The sequence below is a fragment of the Benincasa hispida genome, chromosome 11 (assembly GCF_009727055.1).
Source record: "Benincasa hispida cultivar B227 chromosome 11, ASM972705v1, whole genome shotgun sequence".
Classification (NCBI taxonomy): Eukaryota; Viridiplantae; Streptophyta; class Magnoliopsida; order Cucurbitales; family Cucurbitaceae; genus Benincasa; species Benincasa hispida.
This window is the reverse complement of record NC_052359.1, coordinates 21,601,857-21,617,439: the sequence shown is the minus strand read 5'-3', so window position 1 is coordinate 21,617,439 and position 15,583 is coordinate 21,601,857.

The window sequence follows — 15,583 nt, the reverse complement described above, 5'->3', positions numbered from 1 at the left end:
TAAGAACTGACTAGTGACCCAATTCCAAATGAAAGATTTGGGAGAGGCTCAATTTATTCTTGGTATTCAGATCTTTCGAGATCGAAAGAACAAAATGCTAGCACTGTCTCAGACGTCATATATTGACAAGATTCTTGTCAAGTATTCGATGTTGAACTCCAAGAGGGGCCTATTTCCTTTCAGGCACAAAGTTACATTGTCTAAGGAACAGTGTCCTAGAACACCTCAAGAGATTAAAGATATGAGACGGGTCCCCTATGCATCTTTCGTGCATAGTTTGATGTATGCGATGTTATGTTCTAGACGTGACATCTGCTATGCAGTGGGGATAGTCAGTAGATATCAGTCTAATCCAAGATTAGATCACTAGACAGCCGTTAAGAATATCCTTAAGTATCTAAGGAAAATGAGGGACTACATGCTTATATATGGTTCTAAGGATTTGATCCTTATCGGATATACGGACTCTTATTTTTAGACTGATAGGGATTCTCAGAAATCCACTTCAAAATCAATCTTTACTCTTAATGGAGGGGCAATAGTATGGCGAAGCACCAAGCAGGGGTGCATCGCGGACTCCACCATAGAGGCTAAGTATGTAACGGCTTGTGCAGCTGTTAAGGAAGTCGATTGGCTCAGGAAATTTCTAACTGATCTAAAAGTTGTTCCAAACATGTCAAAACCCATCACACTTTATTGTGATAATAGTGGTGCTGTGGCTAATTCCCGAGAGCCTAGGCATCATAAGCGCGGCAAACACATGGAGCGGGAGTATCAACTCAATTGAGAGATTGTGCATCAAGGGGATGTGATTGTCACAAATATAGCTTTGGAGCACAAGGTTGCTGATCCTTTTACGAAGGCCCTCACATCTATAGTGTTTCAGGGTCATCTGCAGAGTATGGATCTATGGGACAGACCACGGCTGGACTAGGGCAAGTGGAGATCTTGTACTGGGCGTGTTATGCCCTAGTTTATTATTTTTTAGTGTACTTGTATTTTATTATCTTGTACACCCCACTACTTTAGGACAAGTGGGAGATTGTTAGGGTTGATGCCCTAAATCTCAAGGGTCCTATAGTTTGTAAACTTTGTATGAACAAACTCTTATGTGATTAATAATATATGATATTTTTATTCACTTTGTCTATGAAATATATGATATTTTAGTTGCATTAACCACAAACCAATAAACAAACATCCAAGGTTATTGTTGTAACTTAAACATATATGTGGAAACATACAGGTAGATCATATTTAAGTAATAACCTAAATGGTCTGTAGTATATGGATAAGGCTAGGTACCTTATCCTAGTGACACTATGATTATGGCCCGCTTGTAGGTGTTACAATTGTTGTAAAGTGCTACAAATGATTTGATCCTGATCATTCATGTATTAGACATGCGAGCGGGGATATTCTATACAAAGGAGTTTGTATAAGACCAGACCACAAAATGTTTAGTCTCATTATAAAACACCGTTCATAATAAAGACTTTCATTTCACCAGGATGACCATAGGTAACATGACCTTAATCCTAAGCGAGTTGTGAACTCCTGCCTATGAGAGTGATCCTTTGATTTGTATGGGTGAGAGTGGCCAGATCGTAGACTCAACATGCCTACCATTTTGGGGATTCGTCTGATTGGGGAGCTGGGAACACAGTTGCACAAGATGGAATTCACTTCTTTCCCGAAGCAGGGATAAGTAGATTAATTGCTCCCTTAAGGGCTGATTCCAAATCTTGAACAATGTGGCACCACACCCTCTCCTAGTCCGAGAGGGGTTTAATCATAGTGGGACTATGATCTATTGTTCATTAGAGGGATCAGTGGTACTTAGGAAGTTAGATGTAACTACAGGGGCAAAACAGTAATTTGACCTAGCTGTACTTACGAGCAATTTGTGAAGAGTCATCATACTATTGATTGGTTATATCCAATGGACACAAAATATATCTGTAGTGCGAAGAGTGTAGCTGTCGATCTTTAGTGGAGTATCCGACAGTTAACGGATGGTGGATAATGTAATTAAAGAGTTTAATTAATTATTCACATACCGTTGGAGCTTCAAGCTACAGGTTCATAAGTTCGCCTTGGTAGCTCAAAAGAATTTAGTTGAGAATCAGTTTTTGGGTTAATTTGAATTGTTCAAATTAATAAGAGGGAATTTAATTATATATGATATAATTGTTATAATGTATTTGATACATTATAGTTTATTTGGAGGAAATAAATATTTGAATGAGATTCAAATATATTTTCTATGAATGTGATTCATAGTTGATAAATTTAATATAAATATGATTTATATCAAATGCCATAAAATAGAGAAAAAGAACTATAGTTTGTATTGTATATGGTACAATATTAAAACTATAGATTACATATTATATTTGATATAACATATAGTTTAATATAAATAAGATATGATAAATTAGTTATCATATTTATTTGTATTAATTTTATTATTTTAGATAATAATTCCTAATTTCTCTCCAACCACCTTAGTGGGTGGTTAATTAGTTTTATGGCATAAAGGAATAAAAGAACTTTTTTTTTTCTCTTCTTCAAAATAATTGTTACACATCTGAAGCTTTTACTGTAGGATAGAAAATTCACATAATTGTTCTGTGTCTTCTTCAATCTTCATCCTCCTCCAAACTAAAACAAACCATTCAAACCAAAATAATCAGAGTCCACCACTCCTGGACTCTCATCCTGAGTATACCGAAGGCTCCCTGTGGTAGTGTCTTTTTTGGTTCATGAAGTTTTTGAAGAAAGTCTTCAAAGGTTGCTGTGTTCGAGTTCGTGAATGTTCAAGGGATTTATAAGAAGAAAAGTTCTTCAGAGGTAATATCTCTTAAACTCTATTTCTTTATAAAAGGCATGCTGTAATTTGTTTATGAATACATATCTTATATGTTTACTATAAATTTAATTTTCAATAAAAATGGAATTTGGACGATCCGCTTCCGCTCAAGGATCTCTGTAAAACGAGTTCCTTCATTTCCAAATTGGAATTGGGTTTTGATCATGATTCATAAGAAGGAAGATTTGTCTGTGACCAATCAAGAGGAAATTCGTGAAGAATTATTGGGCTTCAAGGGTTAGTATGACTAACCTTAAATTGTTTTCTCTTTACTGCATATTGAAAAAGCATGTTGTAAATTCTTTCTAGAATTCATATTTAGGTATTTGTAATTTTAATTTATGTGAACATTAAGAATTTGAATCGATCCCTGCTTTTACATCGAACCTCACAATCCTTAAGAACAATAAAATCCAAGAAAAATACTTGATATGTATGATATAAATGCAGCTTATACTCATGGTTGAAGTTATAATATCATTAACATATATGTTCATGTCTACATTGTTCCAACTTCTTATCTCATGTTGTTCTTATAATATATATTTGGTTGTTGGGAGGTACTGGTCCATTCGCTAACAACCAGACTTTAAGGGAAAGAGAGCATAGAATGATCATTCCTTCCAAAATTATGAGATCATGATTCACATCGAAACTTGGATGGATTGAAGAAAAGAAAGGAAAGAAGACCATTAAGATTGAAGAAATCAAAGCTCCAACATTCAATCTACTATTCCAACTGTAGGGACAAGAAACGACTAAACTATTTTTTAATGTTTTTGTTGTTTGAACCAAGCTTTTAGTAATCAGTTTAAATTTATAAATTTTAATCCAGTTTCAACTATAGATTATAATCCACATTTTTTTTGGGTTTTTTGTTTGAACCAACATTATTGTTTATTTAAGTCCATATGATATATCTGATAGTTAAAAATTGTCTACGATAATACATTTCATTATACTTTCTACTGCAACTACTTTTGATTAAAATAACATATTAATATATTTTATACACCCATCTTTATGTTCTAATGTATATTTAGAAATAATCATATTAGTATGTGATATATCTAGAAGATACAATATACTTTCGAATGTAACTACTATAGAGGTAAAAAAACATATCAATACAATGTTTTACAGTATATTTCCTTACATAAAAAATCTTACTATATTGTATATATATGTTAGAATATTTCATACAGCTCACACAATGTCCTAAAATATATTTAAAAAGATTATGGAACAAAACTTATGAAATGATCAACCATATATTTTAGCATATTACAAATAAACTTTCAAATGTAGCTACTGAAAAGCTTAATAAAAAAAATCTTAATACGATGTTTTAAATGCTACCTTAAATTTTTTTAAAAAAATTAGTATATGACATATAAATGTTGGAATATTTCATACACTTACCACAATGATCAATGGTATATCTAATAAACAAACATGATAGGAAATGAAATATTTTTATCATTAAAGTAAAAAAAAATATATAACTTAATAACAATGATGATAAATACTATAAATTTTATGAAGAGAACCGATTTCCCACACAGTGGAAGCAAACGATCCCTTATCTTTGAAATCGTTTTATAGAACTTAATTAAACAGATGAATAATAGAAACAATGATAAACATCCACTCTTAAGCATGCTTCTATTGAAATTAAGAGAGAAAAATGGACAAGAAATATACTAATCCTCGAAAACCCTTCTTCTCGCTTCCTCTCTGGCGACTAGATCACGAATAGTGAAAGTCTCTTCCTCCTTGATCCCGAATATCATGAACATAATTGTAAATGCTTTTTTTATTGGGCACCAAGGAAGTCTTCCTAGACAGGAGAGTTGTGGGTTTCCTTTTTGGGTAAGGGAAATAGAGAGTGCTCTTCTTTTTGGTTGGGAGAAAAGCACACGGGAGAGGAGGAGGAAGAGAGAGCAGAACCATCCTACATCCATATTCCAGAAAAAAAAAAAAAAAAAAAAAAAAAAAAAGTGTGACACAATAACGTGTCATCACCAACTTGAGAGAGAGAGTTAGTGAGGGAGTTATAAAAACTCCCTCCAAAAATAACCTAAAATAACTTCCTTAGGAGTTAATTATTTGAATTTCAAAATTTAAATATTACATTAACATAATTAAATACTATATATTATATCTCATATAATATATAACTTATAATTTATTATATCACATATGATAAGATCTATAGTTTAATTCTCTCATATAACTATAGTATTAATATGAATCATATTCATATTAATTTTAACCTATAATTTTTATACAATCACATTAATATAATAATATTTGAATCATATTCAAATAACAACATCTCTCATCAAACTACATATAGATTTAATATGCATCATATTCATATTAATTTTAATATATAGTTTCTATATGAATCATATTTATATAATTAATATTTGAATCATGTTCAAATGTTTATTTCTTGCATAAAACTCTATAGATTTAATATGAATCATATTCACATTAGTTTTAACATATAGTTTTTACATGAATCTCATTTATATAATAAATACTTGAATCATATTCAAATACTTATCTCTCACATTAAACTATATAATATATTAACATACATTATAATGTATCAACATACATTATCTTATTTGTATCTTATACAATTAATTTCCTTTAATAAATTTGAATAATTCAAATTAAATCGAAATTAATTTGATTCTCTTTAGTCCTTATTGAGCTAACAAATGGACCGTATAGACCTACAAATTAAAGCTTTAATGATATGAGATTAATTGATTAAACTCTTTAATCAAATTAATCAACATTCATTAACCGTCCGTCACTCCGCTAAAGACCGAAAGTTGCACGTAGATATATTTCTGTGTCCATTGGAATAACTAGTCAATAGTGTGTTGACCCTTCACAAATTGCTTGTAAGTACAACTGGGTCAAAATTATCATTTTACCCATGTGGTTACATCTAACTCTTTAAGTACCATCAATCCCTCTAATGAACAATTAGTCATAGTCCCACTATAACTAGACCTCTTTTGGTCAAAGATGAGGGCCCTAATTGTTCAAGACTCGGAATTAGCTTTTGAGGGAGCAATTCATCTACTTACCCTAACAAAATGAATGAATGAATTTCATCTATGTAGTTTAGTTCCCAGCTCTTCACTCAGATGAATCCCAAAATGGTAGGCATATTGAGTCGACGAATCTGACCACTCTCACCCATACAAACCAAAGGACCACCCTCATAGGCAGGAGTTCACAACTCACTCAGGATTAAGGTTAAATCACTTATGTTAATCCTGGTGAAGTGTAAGTCTCTTCTAACAACGATATTATAAAGAGAGACTCAACATTTCGTGGTCTAGTTTTATACAAACTCTTTGTATAGAATACCCCCGCTCACAGTCTCCACAAGAATGGTCAGGACCAGATCAATTGTAATACTTTACAACAATTATAACATTTACAAAGTGAATCGTATCAGTAGTGTTACCAGGATAAGGCATTCAATCTCATCCATATACTACAGACCATTTAGGTTATTACTTAAACATGATCCACTTGTATGTCTACTACATACATGTTTAAGTTACATAAAATAACCTTGGATTTTTCTAATGGATTATTACATATAAAATAATCAACCATTGATTCAAATAACATATAACTACAAGACTATAGGGCATATATCCAAACACTTTAAACAATAACTTAATGACAACGTTCAAAATCAATTACTACATTTGAAGTAGAACAACAATGATGATTACTATTGAGAATTATTAGGTAAGAGAATGTCTGCAAGTCTTATGGTTAAGACTTTTTCTTCCATAACGACTACATTTTACACTCTTCTTAAACTATATTTAGGAAAGGATTCTTGTCTTCTTGGGAGGATGCTTGACATTAGGGAAAGTATAATTAAGCTTCTCATATCATTAGGAATGTGCCAATGCCTCTCATTACTTGACAAAAAAATTTCATCTATATATATATTAAATAAAGAGTCTTGTTCAAGTAGTATGGAGAAACAACTCCTTTACAGACAAATGCTTCACAATAAGAACAACATCTGCATGAGAACAAGGTATCTACAACATATTCCATAACCTAGAATTGCAACTTTTGGTATGAAATGAACATCATCTTGATTCATCAATCACTTTATGTATAACATTTATTGGATAAACTTAAAAATAATATATAACATATTAGACATTACATTTCCTAAAATATCATTAAATATATTATGTACTTACATGCATTAATCAACCCTTCTCAATTTGTTTTCTTATCTATTTCTCAATCGACTTGGTAAAATACGTAACTTGATATCCTGCCTCATTCCTTCTATTGTAAAACTTCTACAAGATCATTCTTAGAGCTTCTAATATGGATGACACAAGTAGCTCTCTAGCATTTAAAATAGCATCATTCAAATTTTTAGATATGTTTGTTGTCATAAGTGTGTATCTCTTACGTACAAAATAAGCATGAGCTCATTTCGAAAATCCATTTTTTTTTAAATTAGCTCGTACCTCTTGCACTTCCTTCCAATTGATGCATGGGATATTCGAATTCGCCAACATTGCAAATTTTTGACACATGAATAAAAGATGTTGTCAACTAACTTCTCCTTAAACTCGGTCTTTAAATTTCTACACAAATGTACAATGCACATGCAATGATAGGCATTAGGGAATACTAACTTAACTATTTTAATTATGCTCTTTTGTCAATAAAAAAAAACAATCACAACATCCTCGCGATCACCAATTATTCATTTCCATTGGACGAAAAACCATTGCCATGAAACATTATTCTCACCATCGACAACATAAAATACCAAAGGAAAAATCTGATCATTTGCATCTGGAGTAGAAATAGTTAACAAAGTCTTTGCGTACTTAATCTTCAAGGATGTGTCGTTAACAGAAATGATTGGGCGACAATGCTTCCAACCATAAACTAAAGTAGCAATTGACATGAAAAATCATACAAATGTATCATCCCGGTCAATCTGGTATTCGGTAATTGAGCCTTACAAAATCACAATGTACATAAAAACAAAATAACTAATCATATATATATGATGTAAATGTAAAATTTTTAGAATATACTTGGGTTTTTTACTTCCAACATATACACAAAAGAAGTGATCCTTTTGTAAGAGTCTTTCAAAGATCTTTTTAATTCATTGGATGCAGTTTCTCGAGCATGTCAAGCCTTTTGATAACTAATATTTAAACCATGTTCGAAAGGTATATAACGTATGATTTATGTTAGTGTGATTAAATCATTTTTCGAATTGCTAATCTTCCTCTAAATACTGTCTTTGATTAATGAAAAAGTAGCTTACTTATGATTTATCAATACAATATCTAATGACCATGTATTTTCATTTTCAAAACTAGATATAATCCATGAATCATTGCCATCATCCCCAAAACGAGTAGCTTGAATCTTCTATTGACATTCGTCAACCACACACCATACTACCAAAACATCACGATTCGATTTTGGTGTTATACTGAAAGTTATCTCTAATGATGATAGACCATAATGCATTTTACGATATATACTTCAAAGCAAATATGTCATCCACCTTAACTTGAAAACTAGGAGAAAACTTAGCAATAGCAATACTATAAAAGAATCATCCTTGAACATCATTATGATTACCGTTTGACCCAATCATTGATGTGTTATCCATAATTAATGCTAAAGAATTCTCACAATTATTAAACAATATTGTTCAACACCCATGGATACTAAATTGTACAACCTCATTATCGTTTCTAATGTCCGTCTTTTTTTATGAAATTCTTAGACCCTATGCAAGCAAACAACCGCAGGATGCAAAGTTGCATATAGTACCTAAGCTCCTAACTATTGATTGTTCTAACTCAATGAATGTCATTCCTATTAGACATATTTAAATAATAATATGTTTAATTAAAGTATGGACTATGTATGTGGATTAATAATTTATATTATTTTATTAGATTAGATCTAATTAATTAAGATCCTAGATTCCTAATTGAGTATGGACTTAATGGTAGAAGTCCATTCCTAGTTAATTAGGGTTTGAGCTTAGGCTATGGTTCCCAATATACCAAAACAATAAGCACTCAGTCTTTCTTGAATCACATCTAGAATCTAGAGAGAGATCACACTAAGGGCATTCAGAGTTTTGGTTGAGGAAGACCATAGTCATCCATCATATCTTGAAGCTATCATTAGTTTCTCAATGGAATCCGATAGGTTATTCTTGACAATTTGGCATGAATGATCCTAGGGTTTATTTATTCAATATAGATTTAAAGTATTTATGCTAACAATTGGTATAATTTCATGTAGATTGTTGGTTTAAATTCGTTTACCATTGGTATGATTCAATTTTTTTTTTTTTTCGGTAAGGATGGTTAAAGAATTTAATGTTAAAAAGGAAGGAACGATGGAAGAAAAAAAAAAAAAAACCTCTCTTCATCTCGGCAATACGCAAGAAAGCAATCAAGGTTCATCAAAATGCACAGCCAATAAAGTGTTGTTGGCTGTCGATTTCATGGATTTAGGTTGAAGGGTTTTTCAGCAGTGGTATGCGATCAAGAAAAAAACCCGTCTCAGTCAAAGCTTTTGTCATCTGTGATTTTTCATGGTTTTTAATTTGATGTATTTGGTGAATTATTTATTGGTTGAAATCGGCGTTCTTTCATTTTTTAAGATAAAAATTAAAAAAATTGAATGAAAAGCTAATATTCATCAAGAATTAATCAATCAGTTGCTGTTAGTAATTCAAAATTAATTAGAGAATTTGTTGATAACCTAATTAATTGGTTCAAATTTGTGAATTTGAATCTAGTTTCTAATTAATATTTTTTGTGATTTAAAAATTTAGCTTTTTTTCTTTTTTTAATGGATGGTTATGTGAATTTGAATCTAAAGTTTAATTGATGAGTTTAAGTTAAATTTAATTAATCATGTTGTGGATTCAAGATTGATTGATAATGTGGTAAATTTAAATTTAAATTTGATTGATATTTTGGTGAATTTAAATTTAAATTTGATTGATGATATTTAGCGATATTCACATGTTTTGTTGCTTTAATTGTATTATGTGTATGTAATTATTAAGTGAATATTGGTAAAGACTATTGGGTGTTCTTCCTCTTTTATTTTTGTACAATAATATTATTATATTATTGTGTCTTATATTTTAGATTGAGTTGGTCAAAATAATATGTTACCAAAGTAGCTTCTGTTATCTAGATTAATTTAATTCTAAAATATAATATGTGCATATTCATGAATTTATGCATGTGGTAATGAGTATATGGCAATTATAAGGATTGCTCATGTGAAAAATAGTCGGTCTAAAGAAAGGCTATTTTTTGACAGAGTTAATTGTCAATACTTAGATTACGTTGAGAGTACCATTTATAGTTGTGTTTTTTGCCCAAAGGTTGGACATCAATGTTGTGCTAGGTATCTTGTTAAAGAGGCCCACCACATAGAAATTATTTTGTTATATTTTAATTGTGAGCATATGTTTTGTTGTTTATTGTTTCAATTGGTCTTACTCAAATATCTAGAAATCTGAGTTCAATCCCTAAGTTGAATGGATCGAACTTCAAGATTTGGAAGGAAAGGTATGGATTTGGACCTTGCATTAAGGACCGATAAACCTACTTCTACTGAGAAACAACCAAATACGGCTAATATAGAGATGTGGGAATGGTCAAATCGCATGTGTCTGATGATCATTAGGCACTCCATTCTGGAGTCTTTTCGGGGCTCTATCACAGAAAGTGAAAATGCCAATAAGGTTCTTGCTCAAATTGAGAAATATTTTGCTAAAAATGAGAAAGGGGAAGCAAGTAGTCTTTTGACTTCTTTAACTTCTATGAGGTATAAGGGCAATGGAAACATAAGGGAGTACATTATGGAAATGTCCAATCTTGTAGGTAAATTAAAGGTACTTGATATCGAGATAAATAAAAATTTACTCGTGCATCTAGTACTTATCTCTCTTCCTACACAATTCACTCAGTTTAAGATAAGCTATAATACTCAGAAGGATAAATGGAGTATTAATGAACTTATCTCACAATGTGTGCAAGAAGAAGAGAGGATTAAGAGAGAGGACAGAAAGTACTCATTTGGCAACATGCTCTCGTGATAAGAAGAAAAAAAAATTGTGGATGCTGCAGAAAGGACATCTCAGCAGAATAAAAACAAGAAACAAGCTACTGAAAATCCTTGTTTTTTCTGCAAAAGGAAAGGTCATTTCAAGAAAGATTATCCCAAATATGCCAAGTGGCGTGTAAAGAAGGGTAAACTTCTTACTTTGGTTTGTTCTGAAGTTAATTTAGCTTTTGTACCTACAGATACTTGGTGGGTAGATTCTGGTACTACTACTCACATAAGTATATCAATGTAGGGTTTCCTGTGGAGCCGGCCGCCAAGTGATGCTGAACGATTCATCGATGTGGGCGATGGCAAAGCAGTTCCAGTTGAAGCTATTGGAAATTTTAGACTACTTTTAAAAACTAGTTGTTATTTGGATCTGAATGAGACTTTTTTTGTATCGTCATTTAGACGGAATTTAGTTTCTATTTCCAGTTTGGACAAATTTGATTTTTCTTGTTCTTTTGGAAATAATAAAAGTTAGTCTTTTTCAAGATTCTAAGCTTATTGGTACCGGTTCTTTAATTGATAATCTATATATGCTTGATTCTTTTGCTTCATTTAACAAGATCCTGTTATCTAATTCATGTGGTACAAAGCATAAATTAAATGAGAATTTCGCTATGTTATGGCACAAGAGTTTTGGTCACATCTCTAAACAGAGAATTCAGAGACTTATGTCAGATGGAATTCTTGATTCCCTTGATTTAAGTAACTTCAACGTCTGTGTGGAATGTATTAAGGGAAAACAGACAAACATAAGAAAATTAGGTGCCAACAGATGCTCAAACGTCCTAGAACTAATACATACAGACATTTGTGATCCATTCCCTACGGCCTCTTGGAATGGACAACAAGATTTTATTACGACGACTATTCAAGATATGGGTACCTATATTTAATTCATGAGAAGTCTAAATCCTTAGACGTTTTCAAGTCTTTCAAAGCTGAAGTCGAACTTCAACTTGGAAAGAAAATTAAGGCTGTCAAATCTGATCGTGGTGGTGAATATTACGGTATATATGATGGATCAGGTGAACAACGTCCAGGGCCCTTTGCCAAATACCTAAAGGAATGTGGAATCGTCCCGTAATACACTATGTCGAGCAAACCCAGCATGAATGGTGTAGCGGAGAGGTGAAATAAAATACTTAAGGATATGGTAAGAAGTATGATTAGTCATTCTTCTCTACCAGAATCCCTCTGGGGTGAGGCACTAAAGATTGCAGCATATATCCTTAATAGGGTACCTAGTAAAGTAGTAGTTAAAACCCCTTATAAGCTGTGGACAGGAAAGAGACCTAGTATTAGGCATCTTCACATCTGGGGTTGTCCAGCTGAGGCTAGGCTTTATAGGCCTAATGAAAGAAAATTGGACTCAAGGACTATTGGCTGCTATTTTGTTGGGTATTCTGAGCACTCTCATGGTTTCAAGTTTTATGATCCCACTTCTAGATCATTGTTTGAGAAGGAAATGCTAGATTCCTTGAGGATGTTGAGTTTGGGGGGAAGATAATATAAAGAAAATTGTCTTTGAAGAGGAATTGATTTCTTTTCCTCATGTGATTATAAATGATGTTCAGGCTTCAATTCCTGACTTCATTGTTGAACCAATTATAGAACAAGACAACATTGAAGTCCCCGTTGTTGAATCTGAAGTTCAAACTCAACAACCTCAAGAAGTGTCATTAAGAAGATCTACTAGAGAGAGAAGAAGTGCAATTCCAGATGATTATATTGTGTTTCTTCAAGAACATCAGGATGATGTAGGCGTAATGGAAGATGATCCAATCAACTTCCAACAAGCTTTACAAAGTTCTAACTCTCAAAAGTGGATAAGTGCTATGGAAGAGGAAATAAAATCCATGAAAGACAATGACGTTTGGGAACTTATCGAACTGCCATCAGGAGTGAAACCCATAGGTTGTAAATGGATATTTAAAACCAAAAGGGATTCACATGGCAATATCGAAAGATATAAGGCTCGTCTTGTTGCAAATGGTTTTACTCAAAAGGAAGGCATTGATTACAAAGAGACTTTCTCTCCGGTTTCATCGAAAGACTCTTTTATGGTAATCATGGCGCTGGTAGCTCACTTTGGTTTAGAGCTACACTAGATGGATGTAAAAACTGCATTTCTCACTAGGAACATTAATGAGACGATTTATATGGTGCAACTAGAAAACTTTGTGTCTAGTAATTCAAAGTCTATGGTGTGAAAATTAAAGAAATCCATCTATGGTCTCAAGCAAGCCTCTCATCAATGGTATCACAAATTCCATGAAGTGATAACCTCATTTTGGTTTTGAGGTGGACATTGTGGAAAATTGTGTATATCACAAGTTCAGTGGGAGTAAATCAATCTTTCTGGTGTTATATGTTGATGACATACTCATAGCTAGTAATGATGTAGGTTTATTGCATGACACTAAGAGATTTCTCAAAGAAATTTTGAGATGAAGGATCTTGGTGATGCTTCTTTTGTATTAGGAATTGAAATACTGCGAGATCGTTCTCAAGGTATTTTGAGATCGTCACAAAAGAACTACATTGAAAAGATCTTGAGTAGATTTGGCATGAAAGATTGTGCGTCGGGAGATACCCCGATCGCTAAAGGTGATAAATTTCATTTAGGTCAATGCTCCAAGACCACACTCGAGACTAAGGAGATGCAGAAGGTTCCCTATACATCGGCCATTGGAAGTCTAATATATGCCCAAGTATGTACGCGTCCAGATATTGCGTTCATAGTTAAAGTGTTAGGCAGATATTTGAGTAACCCGGGGATGGATCATTGGAAAGCAGCCAAACGGGTTATGAGGTATTTACAGAGAACAAAATATTATATGCTCACTTATTGGAGATCAGAAGTTTTGGAGATCATTGGGTATTCTGATTCTGATTATGCTGGATGTCAAGACACTTTGCGATCCACTTCAGGCTATATCTTCATGTTGGCTGGAGGAGCTGTATCTTGGAAAATTGTTAAACAAACACTTATGGTTGCGGAGTTTATAGCATGTTATGAGGCATCCAATCATGGAATATGGTTGCGAAATTTTGTCATTGGGCTGCGGATAGTGGTTGGCATAGAAAGACCACTAAAATTATTTTGTGACAATAAGTCGGCTATGATGTATTCAAACAACAACAAAAGCAATACAAAGTCAAAGCAGGTAGACGTGAAGTTTCTGGTTGTTAAAGAAAGAGTTTAGAATAGTCAAATTTCGATAGAACACATAGGAACAAACTCTATGGTGGCAGATCCATTGACTAAAAGTTTACCACCTAAAGTTTTTCATGAGCATGTTGCTCACATGGGTATTAGTCACTTTTTTTATTCCATGGTTTAGTGGGAGTTTTTTATTGAGGATGTTCTTTGACCTTATTTTGTTTATTTTCTATATAGAATAAAGTTGATGGTTTATGTTTTATCATCTGAACTTGTTTATCATGCATGCAGTTTAGCATAAAGTTTTTTGTTTTTTTTTAGAATGATCTCATTAAGGAATTTGGACTAGTTGGAAACAGGCATGATCTAGATCACTTTGCATGTAGTTTCCATGTTATCCATTCATACTTGATCTATGTCATTAAATGTATTAGAATTGGTGATCAAGGAAGGTTTAGTTACAAGGGTAGTGATGAAAGCCGCCTTGATTCCGTGCTAATACAGGAGATGGACTAGATTGAACTAAAAGGGAATTCTATTATTGATATAACCTGTTTATGCACGCTTAAGGTTTATGTGATTTAATTATATTAGGTACATAGACATAGCCCAAGTGGGGGATTGTTAGACATATTTAAATAATAATATGTTTAATTAAAATATGGGTTATGTATGTGGATTAATAATTTATCATATTGGGTTATTTTATTAGATTGGGCCCTATTGTGTGATCTAATTAATTAAGGCCCTAGATTCTATGGACTTAATGGGTAGAAGCTCATTCCTAGGCACTCAATCTTTCTTGAATCCCATCTAGAGAGATCCCACTAAGACCATAGTCATCCATCGTCATCTTGAAGCTATCATTAGTTTCTCAATAAAATCCGGTATGTTATTTTTTACAATTTGGTATGAATGATCCTAGGGTTTATCTATTCAATATAGATTTAAAGTATTTATGCTAACAATTCCATCATGCATAACAATCTCTCTTGATTTGTAATCCACATAATTGTCCATTTCATTGAAATGATCATCATATAAAATCGACACGCAAACGATATCTAATTAGTATGACATATATATCAGAACAATCTATGTTACATATTAGAATCGATATATATATATATGCTATCAATATGTAATATATACCGAGTCAAAATAAACAATGGAATGTATTACATTGAAGTAAAAATGAAACATATCATATATACATACGAAAATATTAAACACAAAAAGGAAAACAATATTTGCAAATTATTAAAAAAAAACCATCCATACCCATCGATTTTCTGTAAATGAGGGGAAGGAAGAAAACATGAAGTGCAGCAGCCGTTGAAGGACTTGAG